This window comes from Papio anubis, chromosome 7 (assembly GCF_008728515.1).
Source record: "Papio anubis isolate 15944 chromosome 7, Panubis1.0, whole genome shotgun sequence".
Taxonomy (NCBI): Eukaryota; Metazoa; Chordata; class Mammalia; order Primates; family Cercopithecidae; genus Papio; species Papio anubis.
In genome coordinates, this window is record NC_044982.1 from 88,374,558 (window position 1) to 88,397,927 (window position 23,370).

Below are 23,370 nucleotides of genomic sequence, written 5' to 3' on the forward strand. Positions count from 1 at the left end.
AATCAGTTAAGTTGTGATAGTGTAGTAAGTGTTGCAATAAAGGTATGCCTACAGAACAGAGAGGGCCGAGGCTAGAGAAACTTGAGCAGGATTCAGACTTTCATTACGCACAGAGGCGAGAGAGCAGCTCATGGCAAGGGCTCAGAAGCTGCCCAATGTTGTGTCTGGAATATAGTGGGAAAGGGCAAAAGGAGGTCCTGGAGCAGCAGGTTGCAACCAGGCCATTGTACCACGGAACCTGGTCTTGATCCTATAGGAGGAAAGTGGCTGGTAGAGTTTAATCAGCAGAAGAAAAAGAAATGAGAATGGGAACATGAGTTAGGTGACAATTGGATGAAGATGGACCAGACATAGAAAGCCTCATGTCAGGAAACCAATTCTGCAGTGATCTCCTGGCAGGAAATGAGGCAGACCTGAGCTGAGCCTATCTCAGTGCTTTAAGTTCAACGCTTCTGCCAGATGGTTTTAAAAATGTATGAGCCCATTAATGAAAAAGAGAAAGTCTTCGAAGAGAAAGGCAGACTATGAAGCATTGAGTGAGAAGTACCCAGTGAAAGGAAGGGCATTTATCAATCTTCTCTCTTTGAACTAAATTCATTAGTGAAATCTGAGAAACTTTGGAGCTTCAATGAATTTGAAACTGGCATTTCCCTTTATCTGCATCCAGTCTATTTTTAATTTGCGGTCATCTATTAGCTGATGAAAAAGGAAAACTGTCTTTCAGCAGTTGAAGACAGCTAATGAGAATCAGGCTCTCAGAGTGGGCGGTACTGCTAATGTTTGGTTTATGAGTGATACAGGAATCAACTTGTTGAAGCTCTCTACTTGTCAAAGCACCTTTAAATAATCCAAGCCCAGAGTTGTTTCATCTTCAGGCAAAAGAAAGTGAAAATGGCTTCAAAGGTTACATCTCAAATGAACACTATAAAATGCATCCACACTTGCCTTTGAAATTGTAGTGGTTCAAGCACATGGAGACAAGCAACAATGTTTATTTCCTGATACTAATGAGCTTATCTGTCTTTACCTATGATGATTGTTCTTAGAGACAAACAGATAAAAATACAAATTATATCTGACTGTTCTAAAAAGAAAAGATTGCCAGACTATTTTATTTTTTGGCGGTTATATGATTCAAAAAAGTAATTTTTTTCTCAATTCCTAGGAAGAAGGCAGATAAATCACATTCCTGTGGACCAATGCCCTTAGTGGATGAGTTTTGTGGCATGGTGGTGATTTAGTTAGCAAGAGCCCTGCCTGTTTTCTGGAGAGTACTATACTTGTCAAACCAGCTCCTAGGACAGTGCAGGGTTATGACTGGTGTTTTGGGGTTCTCTGCGCATAAGCCCTTTCCTTTTAATACAAACAGCAAGATCATCCTGTTGATGAATGACTGTGTGCACCAAAAGGCGACAACGATGAGGCAATTGATGCATTTGTAACTCAATGTCTGACTGAATTCCAGTTTTCTTTTCTCAAAGTGGCGAAACAGGAAGCAACATCCCATCAGGAAGAACCTGAGGTGCCATCCAGTAGCTTTGCCTCACGTCACTGACTGCCCTCAGTCAGAAATCTCGACTTGCAACTTTGGAGGGTGGGTCTCTGAAGGAATTTCAGGGCTTACGCAGAGATGAGGTGTGTTGCTCTCTGAGGAGAACGAAGCTGGCTGGAATGCTGGAAGCTGCTCTCTGACTACACTTCACAAGCAAGGGGCACCTTTTGTGGACTGACATTTCAGAAAGGTAGGCACCATCTCATTGATGTAGTTAGAATTTGACGACTTTCAAAACCAAGGTGGCCGTGATTCCGTGTGTGAGCTTCTGGGTGTATGTGTGCCTGGGTGCGTGACAGAGAGAGGGAGAGGAGACAGAGAGTAGGGGAGAGGCAGCTAAATGAAGTCTGATGTTTGGGAGAAATACAGAAAAGACAGACTTGGGGCCCTTTGCTTTGTAGAGTTTTGCTTGTAAGTGTTTAGTAGTGGAGGGTAAATGTTGAGTCCAAACTTCCACTCCTGACCTGCATTGCTCTCGGGCGAGTTTAAACTGATTCATTGAGGGTTAGGAAGAATGGTTTGGGCAATGAAATCACATGCGCTGAATACTCGGCGTAGCTTGGTTTATTAGGAAAGCCCTGACTCCAGGTGGAATGAAAGGGGTCACCACAGATCTTTGCCAGGTGGCATGGCAAAGGCCATTTCAGACCATCTCAGAGTGCCTTAAACTGAGAACAAGGTGGGACTTGCTCACCCCTAGTGGCAAGCCTTCCTAAGCTGCTGCTGTCCTGAGAGATATAGTGCTCAATGTCATGCCAGGAGAAATTAGCTGTTTAGTTCTAAGGCTGCCAGTCTCATGCAAAAGAAATGAAACAAAATCAAACTACTTTTTCTGATCCAAGCAAACGTTTAGCAAGAATGTTCTGTTAAGCGTTTTTATTTTTGAAAGCTTTACACAAAGCAAGGGAAATAAACCTTTAGGGCTGACCAGATAATGAATTTTAATTTATTCATTAACCCACAATGTTCAAGTGCCTTCTCTACCATAAGTGAGTGTTTGACTTGAAACTTCACCTTTTCATTGCCTTCCCCCTATAAGCCTTTTGTTTTTCTTAAAAGAGGTTTCCATTTATAATTTCATCAACAGAATTTCTGGAAAAAGGGACAAATTCTTTAAAGAGAAAATAAGTATATGTTCATAAAGGTAATAATTGTGTGGTCCTCTCATTAACAATATTTCTGCCTTTTTCTAAAGTATCAATCAAATTGATTTACATAAGTTTGAAGATCATTCTGGGCTAATAATAATCTACATTTACTAAGTCCTTGCTGTGTGTACATGCATTTTCCCATTTAGGGCTCATGATATGCCACTTTCAGATGAGGAATTGAGGCTTAGTGAGATTTACAGTGGTACAGTAGGGATGTGAGAAAGCCACAGTTTTATTGCCTTTCTACACACTAAGATATATGATTTCAGCCCATTCTATATTCCCATTCAATTCCATTAACCCCTCACAGGGTCCTTGTTGTGTGGAGGGATTCCTGAAGCCATGATAATATTCAAACACTCTAACTTGGTATCTTATAACAAAAGGCCAAAATCAATCAATTTATCGCCTGCTTCTGCTGCTGGGGGAAGGCTTGGTGTGGTGGACAGAACATTGACTAGAAAGACAGATCAAAATTCAAATTCCTGAATCCTGCTTACTAACTGTGACCCTGGCAAGTCACTGAAATTCCTTTTTTATTTTTTTGTGATGGAGTCTCGCTCTGTCACTGAGGCTGGAGTGCAGTGGCATGATCTTGGCTCTCTGCAACCTCTGCTTCCTGGGTTCAAGTGATTCTCATGCCTCAACCTCCCAAGTAGCTGGGAGTACAGGCATGTGACACCATACCAAGCTAATTTTTTTTTTTGTATTTTTAGTAGAGATGGGAGTTTTGCCATGTTGGTCAGTCTAGTCTTGAACTCCTGGCCTCAAGTGATGTGCCCACCTCAGCCTCCTAAAGTGCTGGGATTCCAGGTGTGACCCTGGAATCAGTGAAATTCTTCAAATCTCAGTTACCTTATTTATAAGATAATTATTATAACATCCATCAAACGAGGTTGTTTATTATAAGGCATAAAAAGGCAGGGTATGTCAAATGCCTTCCGTAGGACCTGACAGAGGGTAGGCCCTTGGTAAACAGTATTAATTTCCCCATTTTGCAGTGATTTCTTCATGCTCTTGACATGTTGGATCCTGTTCTAGGACTGGGGGTACCACCAGTGAACAAAGTAGACAAGTCCCTGCCCTCAGGGAGTTGCCTTTCCACTGGTACTTGTTCCTTATATCCTAGTGTACTTTCTTGGGAAATCACTTTGCGATTATCTTCCTTTGTGGAGCTGATCCAGCTTTCAAACAGCCTCTTAAGCAAAGTACTGAATGTCCTATGCCAAAAGTCCCCCAAAGCACAGTAAAATCAGGCAAAGAGCAAGAACATTAGATACTTCTTTTTCAAAAGTCAGTTTGTTGTGGTAGGCCAGGAAAGTTATGTTTTTACACACACACACACACACACACACACACACACACACACACACACAGAGAGAGAGTTTATGTGGGTTTTCCCTGGCCTCCATACCACAGCAGAAGCACTGCCAGGAGCTGGCAGAGTGCTCATGGAAGGAGGGTGCTGGGCTGGCTCCAAGGGAGCTCCCTTCGCTCACAGAGCACAGAGTGTATCGTGGCAACTGTTCATTTATCTTGGGCCCCAAGCCATCCACACAACAAGCTTGGACTTCCCAAGCCCTCCCCAACACGAATTTAGGGATGCGATGCAAAGATTGACCTGCAGATATACACCTTTATAAGGATGGATTTGGGACAAAAGCGATTGACTTATGTTTTGGCAAAAAGCCTTCAGTCAAGTTCATCAAGTAGGCCAGCTGGCATCAAGAATGGTGTTTTGGCAATCTGTCTCTATATCTGAATCTGGAGAAACTTCAGATCATAGCAGAGAGATAGCAGAGGGGAACACAGGGAAGCTCTCTCTGGAATCAGCTGCAGGTAGATTCTTTTTTCTCCTGGAAACACCTCAACACACACTACAACAATCTAACTGATCTTATACAGGCCGAGTTTGTGGTTTTATTTACTGAGTGGACCTAGGATGACTGAAGAAATCCTTGTGCCGACCCTAGACAGACCAGACAGTTGGCAGTATGAAAGAAGGTATTCTAAAGTAGCAGGATTTATTTTCCTAAGTCCTGTGCAACAATCAAGTCCATCATTTTACAGCCATACTGTATGTACTGCCTTAAGATTTGTCCTTGTAGCTGGAATTTTAAATGATGAAAACAAATGAAGCTAAAAGTCTAATTAAAATAAATAAATTAGGGTTATGTATAAAAACCCCAATTGGCAAGTGAACGGAGAGATTAAGAATCTTTGACCTTGTACAAAACTGTAACAGCCACAATTCTCCACAGGGCTTTCTGTTGATGGTGGACAGATGTTCAATTGTAAATGGGCTTCAGTTAGATCACTTCCAAAGGTTGTTATTATCATAATTTCAAGGCTGAGAAGTTCCATTAATAAATAGAAAATAGCTCTGATGAGATTTGACTTGGATGTCCATGAAATAAATTTTACCTTTCCCAAATATGAGAATTTTAAATTTCTCCATCTGTGAGTATCTTCTTGCTACTCAAATATAAAATTAAAGGGTTCTGGTTATTTATTTTTTGGCCTACCTGGCCGCTGGAAAATCTGTGGAGACGATTTGTGCTGGTGTTGAGATTGTATATTTCGATCTAATGGAAAGTTTCCTTTTTATTGTTTCCTGAGTTAAATCTTTAGGAAATACCAGGAAACTAAGATATTTAACCAAAATTCCCAAATCTGTCTGCTCAGGATTGGTAAACATACACTCACACGCATACACACACATGTGTGCATGTGTGCATGTGCATAATATGAAAACACAACCAAAAGAGGCATACATTTCTCAGTAATGAGAAAAGTGTAAAATTCACAGGTAAGGCATATATTTAGGTTATTTGAAGAGGTAAAATATTACATTAAGGAGCTTGAAGCCATTTTTACTTACTATATTCATGTTCTAAGATGAAGTACTTAGTGAAGAAAAATCATGTGATAATCCATTTAATTCTCTGCTGGGATAAGGTCTATTTGTTTTATTTTGATTTCTTTGCCAGACATATTTTACTGGATAGTCAATAAATACTTGTTGATTGGATTGACCCTGACACAGCTGAACAATAAACTAATTATTTCAAAATTTAAACAAAACATTCTGAAAGCATTTTCTTCAATAATGAAGATTACTTGACATCATTTAATAACTAACTTGGCTTCAATTTCTTCCCCTCAAAGTTTGTTTTCTTGTTTGACACATGATTAAAACTTTAAAAACATACGATATACTGATGCTGAACAAATGTCAAATTCTGCAGATTAGCAATTTTCATTTGTAATGTTCACATCACAGGATCATTACTATATTCCACTTTGGGTCAAAGTTACAGGGTTTCATAATGAGCTATTCCTATCCCATTAGCTGTAGCTTGCTTTTCCTGGCTTTATTCCAACAGAGATCTGCCTTATGTGGAATTCTGGGCTATAACTAATTGTGTAAGAGTAAAACTTCAGAGCTATTCTAGGATGACTATAAAATTGTATGCAACTTGAATTTTTCTAAGTGATTGTTGTGTAGATTACACTATTGCAGTGATTTTCAAACGTTTTTAACCATTACTGATAGCAAGAAATACTTTTCAGATCTCAACTTAGGATACATACACACACACAATTCTGAAATAATAGTTTCATAAAAGCAATACCTATAGATATTGATGTTTTCTATTTCATTTCATTACACTTTACAAAATTTCTGGTCATAAACTACTGATTAATTTTGTGACCTACTGGTAGTGGTTCTCAATACTCTCTGAAAATTATAATCAACTAGGGAACAATAGACCAATGGACTAAGATGATAGAAAAAAACCTCCACAAATTTGGACCTTTGATTTATGACAACATTGGCACTACAGGAAAGGACGGCCATTTGAATGTCCATGTACAAATAAATGAGTCTTGAGTCTCATCTTAAAATTTGTACAGCTCTAAGTATTAATCTAGATGTGATAGGTAAAACAATATAACTTCTAGATCTTCACCGTCCAATGTGGCAGCTGCTAGCCACATGTGGCTATTGAGTACCTGAAATACTAGAAAATTTAAAATTACATATGTTACTCCCATTTTTTTCCTACTGAACAGCATTGTTCTAGATGACAAAACAGAATATGTGTATGACCTTGGGTAGACAGTGATTTCTTTTTCTTTTCTTTTTTTTTTTTTTGAGACAGAGTCTTGCTCTGTTGCCCAGGCTGGAGTGCAGTGGCGCAAGCTTGGCTCATTGCAAGCTCTGCCTCCTGGTTCATGCCATTCTCCTGCCTCAGCCTCCTGAGTAGCTGGGACTACAGGTGCCCACCACCATGACCGGATAGTTTTTTGTATTTTTAGTAGAGACGGGGTTTCACCGTATTAGCCAGGATGGTCTCGATCTCCTGACCTTGTGATCTGCTCGCCTAGGCCTCCCAAAGTGCTGGGATTACAGGTGTGAGCCACCGCACCCGGCAATTTCTTAAACAAGATACAAAAAGTACTAACATGATGAAAAATATCTATAAATTGGTTACATTAAAAATAAGAACTTCTGTTTCTCAAAGCATACCACTAAAAGAGTAAAAGACAAACTGCAGGAGAGGAGACATTTGCCATGCAAATAACATGCAGGGAGTCATGCATATAACATGACTTGTTATGCATGTAACAAACAAGGAGTCCTATCCAAAACAGAAACAAGGCAATTCTGAAAGATAGACTATCACAACAGAAAAATGGGCAAGAGGTTTGAACAGGTACTTCACAGAAAAACATATTCAGAGAGCCAAGAAACATGAAACATACTTAACCTTGTTAGCTTTCTGGGGGAATGCAGATTAAAACTGCAGTGAAGTACCACTACACACCCATCAGAAAGGTGAAAATTTAAAAGACAGACATTATAAATGTTGGCAAGGATATGAAACCACTGGAACTCTCATACATCACTGGGAGGAGTGTAAATAGTCACAACAGCTTTGAAAAACTGTTCAGCAATATTCATTAAGCTGAATATACATATGCCTTATGACCTGGCGTTTCCACTCCCAGGTATGTGTTCTATAGAAATGCATTCACGTATTTACCTAAAGCATGTGCAAGAATGTTCATAAATGGCACCTTTAAGTGTTATAATCCCAAACTCAAAACAAACCCGTATTTCCATCAACAACAGAATGGGAAAACAGATTGTGATATAGTCATGGGATGGAATATAAAACGTCAATGAAAATGAGTTTGCTACTGTTACATGCAACAACAGAGATGCGTCTCAGTCCTGAAAGTTGAGTGAAAGAATCCAGATGCCAAGGAATGTGCTCAAAACAATTGTTTTTACATAAAGTTCAAGAACAGGCAACATGAATCCATGGTGGTGACAGGGAGAGACATGAGGAAGAGTCTGGGGTGCTGGTCGTATTCTTTTGTGCTTTGTCACTTTACCATCTGTATGTTATACTTCAGTAGTTATATTACAGTGACAATACAGCAGTGACAATACTGATACCAGGACTGTACCTTCAGAAATCTTGGTTTAGTTGATCTGGTTAGGTAGAAAGCATAGTCTAAAAATCTCTCCCAAGGAATTCACATGTAGAACCAGGGTTGGGAACCAGTGCACTAATGGTTCACGACTGGTCCTTTGAAAACCTATGTGCTATGACAAACTGTAATTTTTACACCAGGCTGTGCTAGGCCTTTATTATCTCTGCTCAAGTTACACTGACTTGAAGACATAATTCATATTGAGAAATGTTAGCAACATAAGGAGTCACAAAGTTAACTGCCCTAGAAAGTCAGTCAGGTCCCTGAAAACAGTTGGCCAGGTGGGTAACCATGTGTTCCATTTAAGGCCTATGGCTCCAGTGATTCTTGCCAATCTTCTGAGTTTTTGAGTGAAGCTGCAAATCTGGATTTCTATATGCAAATTCCTGAATTTTCAGTGTTGGCTGAAATTGTTTTAAAGCCCCATGCACCAGTCCAAACTGGTAGGCCCAACTTTGCCAGCACCAAGCTCTCCCATTGGTTTGAAACTCTGACTTAAGTTTTAGACCTATTATAGAAGGATGCTTACAGGCATAGTTGTATAGTATATTAATTATCTTTCTCTTTTTCTGTTTCTGCAGGGATGTTGTGAAACAAAAGGAGACATTTATATATATACATACATATAGTATTTGAGTTCCTCAGTAGAAAGCTATCATATATACTCAGGTAATTATCTTTATTTTATTTTATTTTATTTTATCTCTACTGTGTTTTCTTAACTATAATCTTGGGAAATTAACATCTGTAACTCAGAAGTTGATTATCTGTCACTGTTTTGCATATTCTGGGGACAAGTGGAGTTTTGGGCAAAGCCAGTACCATGCTATTCTCTATGAAATACTATAGATTTGTATTTTTTCCTTTTGAGAGGGGAGATGCAGGAGAAAGCTTCATGTGATAGCAGCAGGTAGCAAAGAGCCATCATTCGGTGGCATTTGCTGTCTGTGCTCTGGTCTTCCCTCCCCCATAACACCTGCTGTTCTGATGGGAAGGAAGGAAGAGCTGGCAGTGCTGGGCAGGCCTCTAGCTTCCAACGTCTTACCTGTAAGGAGGAACTTTCAAAACCACATTCCTTCAAAATCATAAAATATGACCCCAAATGATAAAAAATGATCATTTGTACGAGGAAGTCATTCATGAAGCATGTTCACAAATATTGACTTGATGAAAGGCAAAGTCAGGTACGTAGAGGGGAGGAGTTGCACTTTTACCGTTAATGTCTAAATTTGAGACTGGCTCTGTATCACCTTGAACAAGTTGCTTTATCTCTCTAAACGTCATTGTTCACCTGCAAATTGGAAGCATGAATAATTATTATTGTTGTAAGGATTCAATGAGTGGATGCTTGTGGGTTCAACATTGTAAGCTGTGGTACTTACAGTTGTTCGTTATAATTTTAATCATCTCATTTACTTTTTGCAATGGTCTGTGAAAAGCTGGTGTTATTATTCCCAGTTTTCAGCTTCAAGAACCAGATATTCATGCTGCTGGATGTCTGATCCCAGGTCTATGCTCTCCCTGCACCAGCTGTGCTTGCTCACACAGAGCTTCCCCTCCTTCCCACCCTGCCCACTCCTAATGGGATAGTGGAGGACTCAGGCAGAAGAGGCTCCCATCCAAGGCAACACCCTGCCTTGGGCCTATCATTTTCTACACCTTCTTACCAAAAGTTTTGCTAAACAGCAAAGGCAGTTCATCACACATGTATTTTCCCAGCCTGCTTTTTAGTGAAGGTGACAGTGGTGAACAGGAAGCCTAATAGGAGGAAGAAATACTTCCTGCTCACAAAGAAAGTGCTTGCTGTGGGAAGGAGCAGTCCAGTGGGACCTTTAGGAGTCACATAAGGATGTCTGTCTTGGTCATGCTATCAGCACCTCTGGTGGCTACACAGCCGGAACAGATCTTTGGCTTCCAGAATTCATGGGACTTCTGGAGGTTCAGACCTATCCCAAGGCCCTGTGAACAGGCCTACCCCTAACATTTGCAAGACACAGGGCAAGAATACAAATGGAGGCACCAGCCCTCAGCTGGGCCCGGTCTTTCCTCCCAGCCCCACTTACGTCCTGCTCCACGAGGAGCCTGGTGTGCATGTATGTGGCTACTGCATGCTATGTTCCCTGCCTTCCCCTCCCCAAGTCTTCTTTGGGCCTCCTCCAGGCCTAGCATTATACTGTGCTGTCATTTATAAGAGGGCAGACCTAGAAAAGGGCCCATGCAGGTCCTGGAAGTGGGCTCAGAGCTGCTCAGGCAGGGAATTCTAGGATCCTTAATCACCTAGCAAGTCTGGAAAGGGGGCATGGATGTGGGTGTGCATGTCTCCTTGAACCCATGGACTCCTCACGCAAGGAAGAAGTGAGGCCAGAGGAGGGCCAGAGTGGGGGTCTTTTAAATTAAGGCCAGATGTAAGGGTGGGGCTGCTCTTGAGGATCAAGCACAGCGTCCTGGTACACAGATGGCACTTAATCATACCTTTGACTGATGTGCGACAGAGTGACAAAGGCTGAGCAATGTCAGAATTGCTGTGGAATATCTAAGTATTGCTCTTCTTCCACCTCCATGCTCCATAAACATCGACCTAGAAGCATGGCAAAGGTTGGAGTGGCTGGGATTTCATAAGATGGCAGATGAGTGACATTCCCAACCTTGTGTGCTAACAGGAAGAGCAGTTTACTGAGAAAAAACTTCACTGGGCGGGGAAGAGAAACAATCCAAGGCTCTCCCTCTCCCCAAACAAGAGGACATCACTGAGGCTCAGATGGGTGTCTCTTGGTATATTTTTAGAATCCATGTAGGTTCAGTGTCTTTTATATGTATATTCCAGGTAATAGTTGGTATATTTGAAGCTGAATATCATATGACCCTTCTGTTCACTTTTTTTTTTTTTCAGAGCATTTATTTCCTTTAGAGCAACCTAAAGATATCTATATTTAAATTTCATGAACATGAATAACATTGAGGAACTCTGAGTCCCCTCACATAGCACCTGGAGCTGCTGCTGGAAGGTGGGGTTGGGAGTGAAGGGGGTCGGAGTGGTCAGTTCAATTCCAAGTCCACTTCCATCACTGTCTCATTTCCAGCATTCTCCTCCACAAAATCTGGACTTGTGATTCACAGTAGCACTTTGGCCAAGTATATTTTTTGAAGAATTTTTTTTTTTTTTTTGGAGACAGAATCTCGCTCTGTCGCCCAGGTTGGAGTGCAGTGATGCAATCTTGGCTCATTGCAACCTCTGCCTCCCAGGTTCAAGTGATTCTCCTGCCTCAGCATCCTGAGTAGCTGGGATCACAAATGCACACCACCACGCCTGGCTAATTTTGTATTTTTAGTAGAGATGGTTTCACCATGTTGGTCAGGCTGATCTCGTACTCCTGACCAGGTAATCCGCCCACCTCGGCCTCCCAAAGTGCTGGGATTACAGGCATGAGCCACCACGCCCAGTCTGGCGGAATTTTTTAAAATAAAATATCCAATAAGTCTTAAAGAAAGCATTTTAAAAAGAAGGCTTAGGAACGCAGTGACCCCAGATAAAGATCAATAGAGGAGAATCAGAAGATCACATTGGCACATGTTTGACTGATCCCCCAGGGAAAAGGAGCTGATCATGTGCCTGGTGTAGTGTTGAGCTAGGAAATCCTGTGTATGGTATTAGCACAGTATCATCTCACATTCATACCAGCTGATTTTCACTAATAGGCAGAGAGATGATGTGAAAATTGTGTAAATGCATATTGACAGAAATTTAAGGATACTCCTTTGAAAGAATGTATATTTGAAAAGTCTGGAAATTTTTATTTTTAAATAATATGTTACATTTTCAAACAATATGCCCAAGACTTTTTCTGCCAGACGTCTTTGTAAGCGAAGTATCTCTAAATTCAAAGTCACAGATTTAATCATTAATCAAAAAATTGAATAAATGAAATTTTTTCTCTAATGTTCCAGGCACTGCAGATATTCTGTATGAGCCATGCTCTCTCTTTCTCTCTCTGTCCTTCTCTCTCTCTCTGTGTCCTTCTCTCTCTCTCTCTGTCCTTCTCTCTTTCTCTGTCCCCGTCTCTCCCTGTCACTCTGTGTGTGTCTCTCTCTGTCTCTTTCTCTTTGTCCCTCTCTCTCTCATTCTGTGTTTGTCTTTGTCTATCTCTCTGTCACCCCTCTATCTATTTAAAATCGGGGTGTTATACATTTTTTTCTTTAAGAGGGTTCTTGCATTAGACAGGGCTAGACAGAAAAGATTAGCCTGTTTCCAGTGTGAAGTCTTATGGTTTATTTTCTCTTGGTGAGTAATTAGCAAGGGCTGGTGATCACTGACAGAGGGAGCAGCTGCCCTGGCCAGAGAGATGAATGACCAATCCCCATTTGCTCAAGGTAGAAAACAGTAACTATTCCAACAGGTGCCTAATCCCCTAGCTCAGTGCCATTGGCCCTTGGCCAGAGATATTGCTCTGACTTTTCTTGTGATTTCAGAGTCTGAAAAGAAAGCAGTTGAGACTGTATTTGGGGGATGTTTTTCTGCACTCTTTCACCATTTCCCTGCCTCTCCTGTAGGCGCTCATACCTGCTGCACCCCACCCTCCTCCAAGAACTACTAGAATCTTTGTCATCCTGTTCTTTTCCAAGGGGTGCTTTATCTTGCGGGGGCTGTACAACAGGAAATGCTGACTGCAAACATTACATAACAAAAACTTATTTTAAAATATTAAAATTTGGAGCTTGCTTCATCAGTGTACCTTAGTAACCCCAAATCCTTTCCTAAAAGTGACCCAGCTTCCTCTTTATCTGTGGGTGAGAGACAGATGTTCCAAATTCCTTCTTGATCAAGAGATGGCCTCACACCCTCCTCTAGGTCCTACTCTTTTTCATAAAATGATTCCTTTGGTGGCACTGCCCAAGCAAGTTTTATGAGGTAAGAAATCCTGCTGTCACTGAGGAAATGAGTCAACCTGCAAGTGACACTATCCCTCAGAAAAGCCACTCCCCCACCAACACTTGGTCAGGCTGACCTAAACCCTGATCAGGGTATTGTAGGAAAGGAGGGACTGCTGGCTGGCCATCGTGCCACTTGGAAGGCACAGTGCCATTGATGAGGAAATGTAAATAGTGACTGCAGTACCAATGCCAACAGTATATTGGGCACTTGCCTTGTGCCAGGCATTACATTAGGTAATTGAGACACATGATGTACTTTATTTAATCCTAACCTAGAACTTACAAAATAAACATAAAATGTTGTGTCTATTTTTACAGACTGACTTGCCCAAGATCCCTTAGCTATTCAGTGACAGGACTGACCTTCAAACTGGGCTTCCTGACTCCAGAACCACAGTTCTAAGTTTTCAGGCTTTGTGAGGAATTCAGGAAAACATCGCTTGCTCTAAGCCATGTGGTTGGAAAGTGGTGAAAATGGCATTCAGATTCCCAAACTCCTTTTATTAACAAGCCACTAGGTCCTGGGTTCTCACATGTCCTGTACTGGAAATCCTACTCCTGTTTGCTGGGGTTGGGAGGGAAATCTGGGCATTCTCCCAGGTGAGGCCCATCTTTGGAAAGCTTGGAACCACCTGACACTGCAACACAGACTCTCCAGGACCTGTCTCTGGGTATTTTACTCAGCACAGTTGGTACCCATTATGTGGGCTTTCCTTACTGAAAGACGGCTGTGAAACCAGTTATCTTTATCCAGTAGTGAGAGAGATGAGAACACGATGGGGGAGGAGGCTATGAAGCCATAGGAGGTTCTTCCATTTCTCTCTCTGAGGAATCTTTTAAAACTTAGTATTTAATTTTATTGTTTAAACCAGCCTGACATCTGATTCTTTCCTGTGCCCAGTAGGTGAGGATAATAAGATGAGTTTACTACATAACACTTACCCAGCTTTGTGGGTTACTGTGTTCAGGTATGTCTGTATACCTAATCTCCCTTAGTCCAATGACAGGTCTTTGTGGTAGGTGGAATTAACCCCATGTAACAGGCCAGTAAACAAAGATTCAGAGAGATTGAGTTGCCTGAGATCACTCAGCTACTAAGTGACAGGACTGGCCCTCAAACCAGGTTTCCTGACTGTAGAGCCACCGTTCTCTTGAAAGATTTTAGGCTCTGTGCAAGACTTATAGCTACTTGTGGTATGTGAAGTGCTGCATTCACTCATTTTTGTTTGTTATTTTTATTGTATTCATCAATTGCCAGCTTGCAATTTGTATAACGGCCTTACCCACCCCTTTCTAACTGGATAAGGTGACCAGAAGCCAGTGCAGCACCCTTGAGTGGCACACAGGAGGTCTTTGCAGACACTAAGGCAATCCTTTAGTCCCTCAAATGGGAAAACTGAGACAGAACCAGGTGACTCACCTTAGGCCCTTTGTGACTCACTGGCAGCACATTCCCAATTCCTTTGCTCTGGCCTGGACCAGTCACTTGTGCCCGACACTAATAACAGGGTAATTTGTGAGGCACGATGTGTTCTCCAGGCGAGGGAGGAGAGTTCGCGAAGGTGGTCAGTGGAGAGGAGCAAGATGTTTACCAGCAATTGGAAAGGAAATGCTGACAGGATGCTACTTGGATTAACATTTCTTAATGTTGCAACACCATTGCCTACTTACCCAGCCACCAATTTACATTTTAGATTCCTAAAGTGAACCACCAAAAGGTGGGGAGGGGAGTTCTACCTTTGAAAACAGAACTATCAATCTCATAGTGTTCCTCCCCATCACCTTGGATCCCTTTTTTTGGAACCCTAAGATTTACATTCTTCTAAGACATTTCTGTTCTGTAACTTTGCTTTACACCCCTCTGATTTCAGTCATACCTGTTTTTTCTGCAAATTTCTGTCCACATTACCAGTTTAAGTCAATTTCCTGGCTCACTTACCACCCTGGGTCCTGAGTAGGCCTTTGATAATCTCTGTCGAGGTAATGATGGGGCAAAGACAAGCCTGAGCAGATTAAGGTGAAGGGGCCTTGGGAGAATTCCATTTTGGTGAGCACTGCCTCCTGGAAAGCCATGTGCTATTGTGTCTTTATTACCTCCACACTGTAAAGTCAGTTTACAGGTAGATTTCAAGAGCCTGTCTTCCTACTGACTAAGGGAGTACACTTTATATTTTCTCTGAAATTGTTAAAATCCAAAAGATTCCAGTAGTTAGCTGTTTGTGTGAGTAAAATGGCTGTGATAAGTTTTTATGTAGGTAGCAAACTTGCCTGATTTCAAATCAGTTTAATCCACGTATTATCTGTGTGAAGGCATTAGCTTTTGTATATGAAACATTTACTATAAAAAATTAGCCTCTTAAAGTATTAATGTGAAACAAATCATAATTTGGTCAGGGGGAACTAGGTGTATATTGGAAAAACACTGGCTTTCCTGGCTTTACTCAGATAAAGCAATTTTATTTCCCTGGGATTCACTTTCGTCATATTTATAGCATTGGGCTAGATGTTGCATGATTTTTAGAATAAAATTTGCTTTCACTGATTTGAATAATCAATTAAGAAAACAGTGATACATTTTCCTAATGTTGAATCAGTAGTAACAATATTTTAAAAGTTTAAGCCACTCGGAATTTATCATTTTAGTATACCAATTATTTTTTATGTTTCTTTCTACTTTTTATTTTTATACCCACACACATACATATGATATGTATAAAATAGTATCATATAATGAGATCATATGCATCATATAATCATAGTATGATATAACTTTGAATTTGGGTTTTACTTTTTAATATGTCATGGGATTTTTCATGTTGATACATTTTATAACATTAGCTGGATATTATCTGGAGTTAATATTTCAAATATGCTTAAACATTCTGGTTTTTAAAAACTAGTATTACTGACATTGAAGTGTTATTTATTAATTGTAGCTTTCAAAAATTGTGTCCAGTTTTATGTATATTCCCAGGTACACTTGAACATTTTAGTGACTCCTAAAATTTATTATCTCGTTTCCAAAAAGATACTATCATTTATGTTGCCACCAGTAACAGATGCGTGTAGTAATTTTACTATATGGTAGTTTGCACTGAATATTATTTTTAAATAACTTCTTCTAACTTAATAAGTGTCAATTAAAGAATTTTAGAACCTGGAAGTTTATGTAGTTCCCTTCTTTAGAAGGGCAATTTCATGGTATTTAATAGCTTCACTCCAATTTATCATTTAACAGACATGAAATAAAGCAATTTACAAGCATTTACCCACTTACTCATTCTAACAACCCTGCAGGGAGGTGACGTACAATGATCAACTCCATCTTGTAGATGGGGAAACTGAGGTCATGCTAGTTGTCCATGGGCACGTGGCTAGTTAAGTGTCAGAACGAGGTTTTAGACCTGAGGAGCCTGGCTCCAAAGTCCATGTGCTTGACTGCTATGTTATATGTATTGAGCACTTACTATTTGTTCCTCCTGTATGCCAGGTTATGGAACCTTGGGGGATCTGGGGCTCTGGAAAGCCTAGATGAGGATCTTATAGACGCTTAAATGGAGACTTGAGGATTTAGGAGGAGAGAGTGAGGTGAAGTGGTGAGCAGAGCATTCTAGGCAGAAGGAATGGCTTATGCAAATGCCTCAAGGCTAAAAAAAGAACTTTGACAGTAATTCCAGTACTTTGGAAGGCTGAGGTGGAAGGACTGCTTGAGCCCAGGAGTTTGAGACCAGCCTGGGCAATATAGTAAGACCTTGTCACTACTAAAAATGAAAAACTAGCTGGGTGTGGTGGTGCACGCCTGTGGTCCCAGCTACTTAGGAGGCTGAGGTGGGAGTATTGCTTGAGCCCAGAAGGTCAAGGCTTCAGTGAGCCACTAAACTCCAGCCTGGGTGACAGAGCAAGATCTTATCTCAAAAAAAAAAAAAAAATTTAAAGAAAACAAGAACTTTGCCTTTTACTTTCAAAGATTAGAAAGCAGACCCCTCACAGTTGCAGTATCACAGACTGAGGGGAAGTGGGGCACAGAAGGACCAGAAAAGTAGGCAGGGGTCCAGCCAACCAGGGCCCTCCTGCAAGCATCTCAGTTACAGGAGAGTGCAGGTAGACGTAAGATAGGGAGCTGCCTCCAGACAGAGGCGGACTCATTTTGGACAAAAAGCCTCTGACAGAACCTTCCCCAAGTGGAGTTTATTCTGCACACAACAGGAGACAGCAGTAGCTACCTGGAGCATTTCTAAGAATTAATTCATTGGCTCAAGATTTAGGTTAGGAAGGGGCTGATAGATGGCAACCTAGATCACAGTGTATCACGGAGTTTTATTTCAGAGCCAAGAGAAACACATCTTGAAGAGAAGAGCATGAGGGGAGAGCTCTGGCCTGAAAGGGAACTTGACCACACACAGATGCCAAATGTTTAATTGGCATTTTTGAGGTTTATTAGTTTTGCTAGGAAAATATCCTAATTATATTTAGTAACAACGAGAAAGTATTGCCCTAGTAGAAAGTGATAGCTGGTTCATGGAGACATTAATTTAAATTTTGGAATCAGTGGGAGCAGAAGGGCAGAATCACATCATCCTGAAACCTCAAGTCATCACCTAATTTATAAGCACGATAAAGTAAAGCAAACTCTACCAACAGTGATAGGAGGGAAAATGAGAGGGCTCTCCCTTCTCATTTGGGCTTCAGAGGCCTTTTTTGACTTGCTTAGAATACCCTCAGCCTTTGATATCTAGTATTAGAGTAGGCACATAAAGATGGTTGGACTTTTCCATCAAGGCAGACTGGGTCCAGTCAGGGCTAGAATAATGGGAGATTGGCTAGTAACAACTCTGATGAATATTGGACTAGCACGTATAAGAAGCAATCACACCTCTGGGATATCGAGCACCCAAGGAAGAGGCTCCCTGCAGGCTGACATGCAGACCCTCTTGAAAGGAGTCTTTATGGTACCAGCGGAACTTGATGGAAACCAGCCCTCTGGAACTTGCCATAAATCTGCTCTATAGGGTGCTGGGAGAGCTGCTTGTTAGCAGGTATGTCCCTGGAGGCACGGTGCCACAACACCCCCAAGGGAGGTGTTAAAGTCTGCTGGCGGCTGGGGGCTGCTGGAGCCCTTCACTGTAAGTGCCCCAGATCACAAAAGCGAAACCCTTTCCTCCCACCATGTTGCTCCATGACCCTCTTCTGGCAAAGTTTCCTGGCCAGCTGGCAAAGGGAAAATACATAAACGGATTGAATCCATTTTCCCAGAGCAGACAAAAAGGATGAATTTGGAGTTGAGAGGCGTTAACTTGACAACTGGCCCAAGCTTCATAAAAGAAGCCCTGTAAGCAGAGCAAAGACTTATGATGCTTCTCTCTAGAGCATGTAACAGAGTATTAATGGAAACCCAGTCTCCCAATGGACTTACGACGGAAAAAGTCCCTGGATTGTTTTTTTAAATTGAGTTATAGAAGTTCTTTATATATTCTAGATAGAAGTTCTTTATATTGCACTTATTTTCTCCCAGTCTGTACTGTGACTTTTTTATTCTCTTAAAGCTGTTGTTTTCTTTGAGATGGAGTCTTGCTCTGTCACCCAGGCTGGAGTGCAGTGGTGTAACCTTGGCTCACTACAACCTCCGCCTCCAGGGTTCAAGAGATTCTCCCACCTCAGCCTCCTGAGTAACTGGGATTATAGGCGCCCGCCACCACACCTGGCTAATTTTTGTATTTTTAGTAGAGATGGGGTTTCACCATGTTGGTCAGTCTGATCTCGAACTCCTGACCTCAGGTGATCCACCCACCTCAGCCTCCCAAAGTGCTGGGATTACAGGCGTCAGTCACCGCGCCCAACCTTTATGGTATCTTTTGATGAGCAGAAATCTCCATGTTTTACAGTCTACCTGGAAACAACACAAATGATAGCTCTTGTTTACTTATCTTTTCTATTATTTTCTCTGTATTATTAGAGTCACAGTCTCACCTATTGTACAAAGATAACTCAAAATTCAATGACTAAGATAAAAGTTGATTTCTCTTGCATGTAACAGTACAGATATGAGTGGCCCAGGGCTAATGAGCTAATTGGCTTTAAAAATCACTCCTGTCCTATCAGCTGCATCTCCAGCTATCAGGAAGGCAGAGAGAAACCAGGACATGCAGCTTGGTCTTTAGGGAGATTATGCAAATCAATTCCACCCCTATGTCATTGACCCAGGCATAGTCACACGTGCCACGTCTGGGGAGGCTGGAGAATACCGCCTCGTGGAGCAGGCGGCTACATGCCAGGTGTAACTTGGGTGGGGGCTGGGGGTGTGTGACTAAAAAGAATAAATGGATACTTGGGAGCATCCTGATACCACTTAATGACATCTTTGAGGTGATAGCATATTTTTGTCACAAATATTATGAATTTTTCTTCTTTTTTAAAAAATCTCTAAGTCTATTATGAATTTCTTCCAGGTTTTAAATTAATATAATTGTAAAATTTTGTATAGGAGAATTCCTTAAAATTATTTTTTGTCTTGTAGTAAGTTAATTGCTCCACTACATTAAAGTACAGGATATTTTTCTTTTGTTTTTCTCTTCAGTTCTTTTTACAGTTAGAGCCTAAAGCATTTATAGTTTTTTTAAATGCACTAACTTAGTCACAGTGAATATCCTTCAAGGTTAAATTGTTCCATCATTTGCATTGTCTTCTTCGTGTGAAACGGTACAATTTTAAATGCATTTAGAATTGGAATTTACAGTGGGCTTGGTCTTAACGGTGTGCACAGGAGGTGCGTAGATGCTCATGTTTTCCTTTGTGTTTTATCTTAAAGTCATACCTTTTTTTTTTTTTTTTTTTTTTGGCTGGGTTTGTAGAGCTGGTTCCAAAGAAAGCACAAACAGACTAATGTAGATAAACATGTTTACCCGACCCTTTAACCAAATTTCAAGAATTTTTTTACAACTAACAAAGATGAGGTTGTTTTTAGATAATTGAATCAGATTTTATTTTTGGCTGAAGCATCACTCTTTGCTTGTTCAAAAATGCATTCTAGCCCCAGTAAGCTTTACATCCATTCGTTCAATAAATACTCGTTTGGTGTCTACTGTGTGGCCAGCTCTGAGTAGGCAGTAGTGAGCAAGACAGAGAAGGTCCTTCTGTTACAGAGCTGACTTTCCCTTCACCAGAGAACGCTGGTCACTTATAACCTAGCTGGTCACCTGACCTTCAAAAGCTCTTGCCAACTCATATCCTCCAACCATAATAGTACTCAGAGATTGCGAATGTTGACTCAAGCGCATCCTTTCACTTTGTCAGTCAGAAAAATACCTTTACTTCAGTTTGACTTGTTTGCCCACCTTGCCATTTCTTGTTACTGCTCTCTGTCTGAGAGAGACCTTCTGTTGTGTAGAGATAGTTTCTTGTTGCTCTCCTCTATCTGAGGGATATGTTCTATAGCGATATCTTCTAAGCTGGTGTGGAACTTACAGTATGAATAGGATGAATAATTACCAGATGTTGTCCAAAGCCTCATCGTGGATTGGAGTTCTTACATCAGCGAGAGTTAGACTGTCATATTTTTTAAAACTTTACAAAAATGTTGCTTCGAATAGTGATAAACTTGTGGCCCAGTTAGTTTTATTCCTTCAGTCCTAAGGTCGAATGGAATGGCATCCATTTGAGGAAGTAGCTCAACAGTCTTCATTTATACATTAGGTTCTATACCTATGAGGTTAGAAAAGAATGACCATGAACCCCCTACATTAGCTACATTGTCTTCTTGGAAACTTTTGGTGGCTGCCAAGTCAAAAATAGGGTTTAAGAATTCCACAGTATTAGCAAAAAACACAGCTGGGGCTGAGATGCCTCATCCGTTCCTATTGCTTCCCCCAAAGTACAAATAAATAACTGCTGGCATTTTTCTTGCAAATATTTCTTATTTAAAAAATAGCCTCAGACATTTTTTGTGTAAATAAAATCACAATTTCTTCTGATATTTTTATATGAGTAAAAATTGCAGAACTTAGAGAATGCACAAGGGATGAGAAAAAGGGGCCTTGAGTAGCTGAAGAGAGAAAAAGGAACTGGGAATGACCCAAGGGTAAATAAGTACATTTGCTTCCAAGAGAATTCCAAGCAGAGATACTGAAGAGTTGTTAACAGAGTTTATTTTTAAATTGCCAGAAATTGCTAGAATTGAGTCAAATGACTAAAGATGGGAGATGGGCTAAGAACTTAATGTGGGCATCAGTGGGCTCCTGAGACTGACCAAAAAGTGAGTGACTCACAATCAGGGTCCTTAAATGACAGAATCATTGCTGTGAAGGGTCAAGAATTTTTCACAGCAGTGACATGTGGGGTTTTAAAAATGCAGATATCTCTCCATCTCAATATTTTGTAACTGTCCTTTCCATCTGAGTATTGTTGAAGTATTATAATACTTACATAGTTAACCCAGCACAAATGTATCGTTCTACTCACAGTATAGGTGATATGTTTTTTTCATCCACCAAGCATCTTTTTAAGGCTATTCAGGGAAGCCAGCAGCCTCCTTAACATGGAGAAAAACCACCTTAAGCAGTAACTAAGAGTGTCATTGTCAAATTTCCAACAGGAAGAGCAGGGACAAAAATGGGAGAGAAAGAAGAAAAAGGGACAAATGAGCAAGTGAGTGCTCATTGTCAGCAAGATGAGGTCAGAGGCTAAACAGAGGGAGAAACTGACAAATGCTGCAGGCTGTGTACTTCCCAGTTATGAATCTTAAAAACAGGTACCTCTGCTACACTTTAGGTTCAGACAACCAAATTGGAGTCATCAGTTTCTCTAAAGGAGGGTGTGGAGGATGCTGGATGTATAAGTCAGGGTTCTTGGTTATAGGCAATAGAATCTACCTCTTTTACCTCTTTCTTAGTACCTTAAATAAAAGACTTCACTAGAGGCAACTCACATCATTGAAGGAAGGCTAGTGGACTAGACTTGGGTAACAGTGGAAACCAAGACAATCAGGAAATCCAAGAAGCTGAGAGACCGGGACTATCTTTTCAGCAGCAGCAGTCACGGCCGCCGCTGCCTCAGCGGGATGCCATCTGCTGCTACTGCCAGATAGCATTATCTGCTCCAGATTCAGTCCCAAGAAAAGCATCTGAATGACTAGCTCTAAGGTCAGGTCAATGCCAGCAGATGGAGAATGGCCCCCTTTGGCATTCACAGTGGGAAAGGCATCGCACTAACTTCACACATGGTGGCAATTTTCCCTGACTACTATGTGGGCTGGGTGCTGAGCTGGTGGCATGTCCAAAATGACATGTCCAGTATACTAGGATCAGGTAAATGTGACTCTGAAGGATCCCAGAGGTTCTGGCTGTGGGTTACCACAGGCTGTGGCCTTAGAGCAGCCATGGAGAGGCCATGAGAATGTGACTTGTTTCTTGCTAATAGTCTGAAGTGGCAGAGAGGATTAGAGAAGAGTGACTGTCACAGTCTTCACTTCTTTTGTCTGTTTAGCCTCTGATCTCATCTTGAGGGACGATGAGGCTGGCTGGAGGGGTAGCCTGGACCATTAAAGCCCACACCCAGAGCTGAAATATTGGCTTATGGAGTCTATGACCACCCTTATTTTCAAGCGTCCATCATCTGGGAGAGACACTTTTTCAGGAGAGTTCAATTTTACTTTTTAAAGCATACCGTTTTTTTTCTTCCATAAAGTCATGAAATTTAAAGTCATGCCGAAGTCTGAACCTGGTTATAGTCTTTATTTCTTTTATTTAGTTTTTGGGGTTCGTGGATGCAAGCTTGACTCAGGAGAAATGAAAAACAGGCAGCTGCAGCATGAAATTCAGGATAAGCCATAGATTAAAAGGTATAAAGATTAAAAGTTGATGAAGCTGAGAAGGAGGCTTCCTAACTTTTTAATTTTTTTGGAGGTATAAATTACATACCATGCAATTCACCCATTTAATGTGTGCAATTCAATATTTTTTAGTATATTTACAGAATTGTGCAACCAACACCACATTCAAATGTTAAACATTTTCGCCACCTTAAAAAGAAACCCTGTATCCATCAGAAGCCATTTCTCATTTTCCCCCATCTGTCCCCACTTCTGCTTTACCTCACTAAGGAGCTACTAACCTACTTTGTATCTCTTCCGGATATTTCACGTAAATGGAATCATACAATATGTGGCCTTCTGTGTCTGGCCACTTAGCATCATGCTTTCAAGGGTCATCCATACTGAGCATGAATCTTTTCTATTTT

General features: G+C 41.0%; 1 protein-coding gene across 3 annotated transcripts in view; it reads left to right on the forward strand.

Moving 5' to 3' along the window:
• The first annotated feature begins 1,158 nt into the window (after positions 1-1,158).
• The window catches only part of CERS3 (ceramide synthase 3), a 125,233-nt gene continuing 103,021 nt past the window's right edge, over positions 1,159-23,370 (forward strand). Inside the window, exons 1-2 of one of the 3 annotated variants that reach the window (XM_003901437.4) lie at positions 1,159-1,742; positions 8,793-8,880. The gene's annotated coding sequence lies outside the window, so the exon portion shown is untranslated. Of the gene's footprint in view, positions 1,743-8,792; positions 8,881-11,140; positions 11,217-22,731; positions 22,973-23,370 lie in introns of those variants that run through there. The other 2 variants (XM_009210997.4, XM_021940911.2) reach the window with 2 other exon arrangements.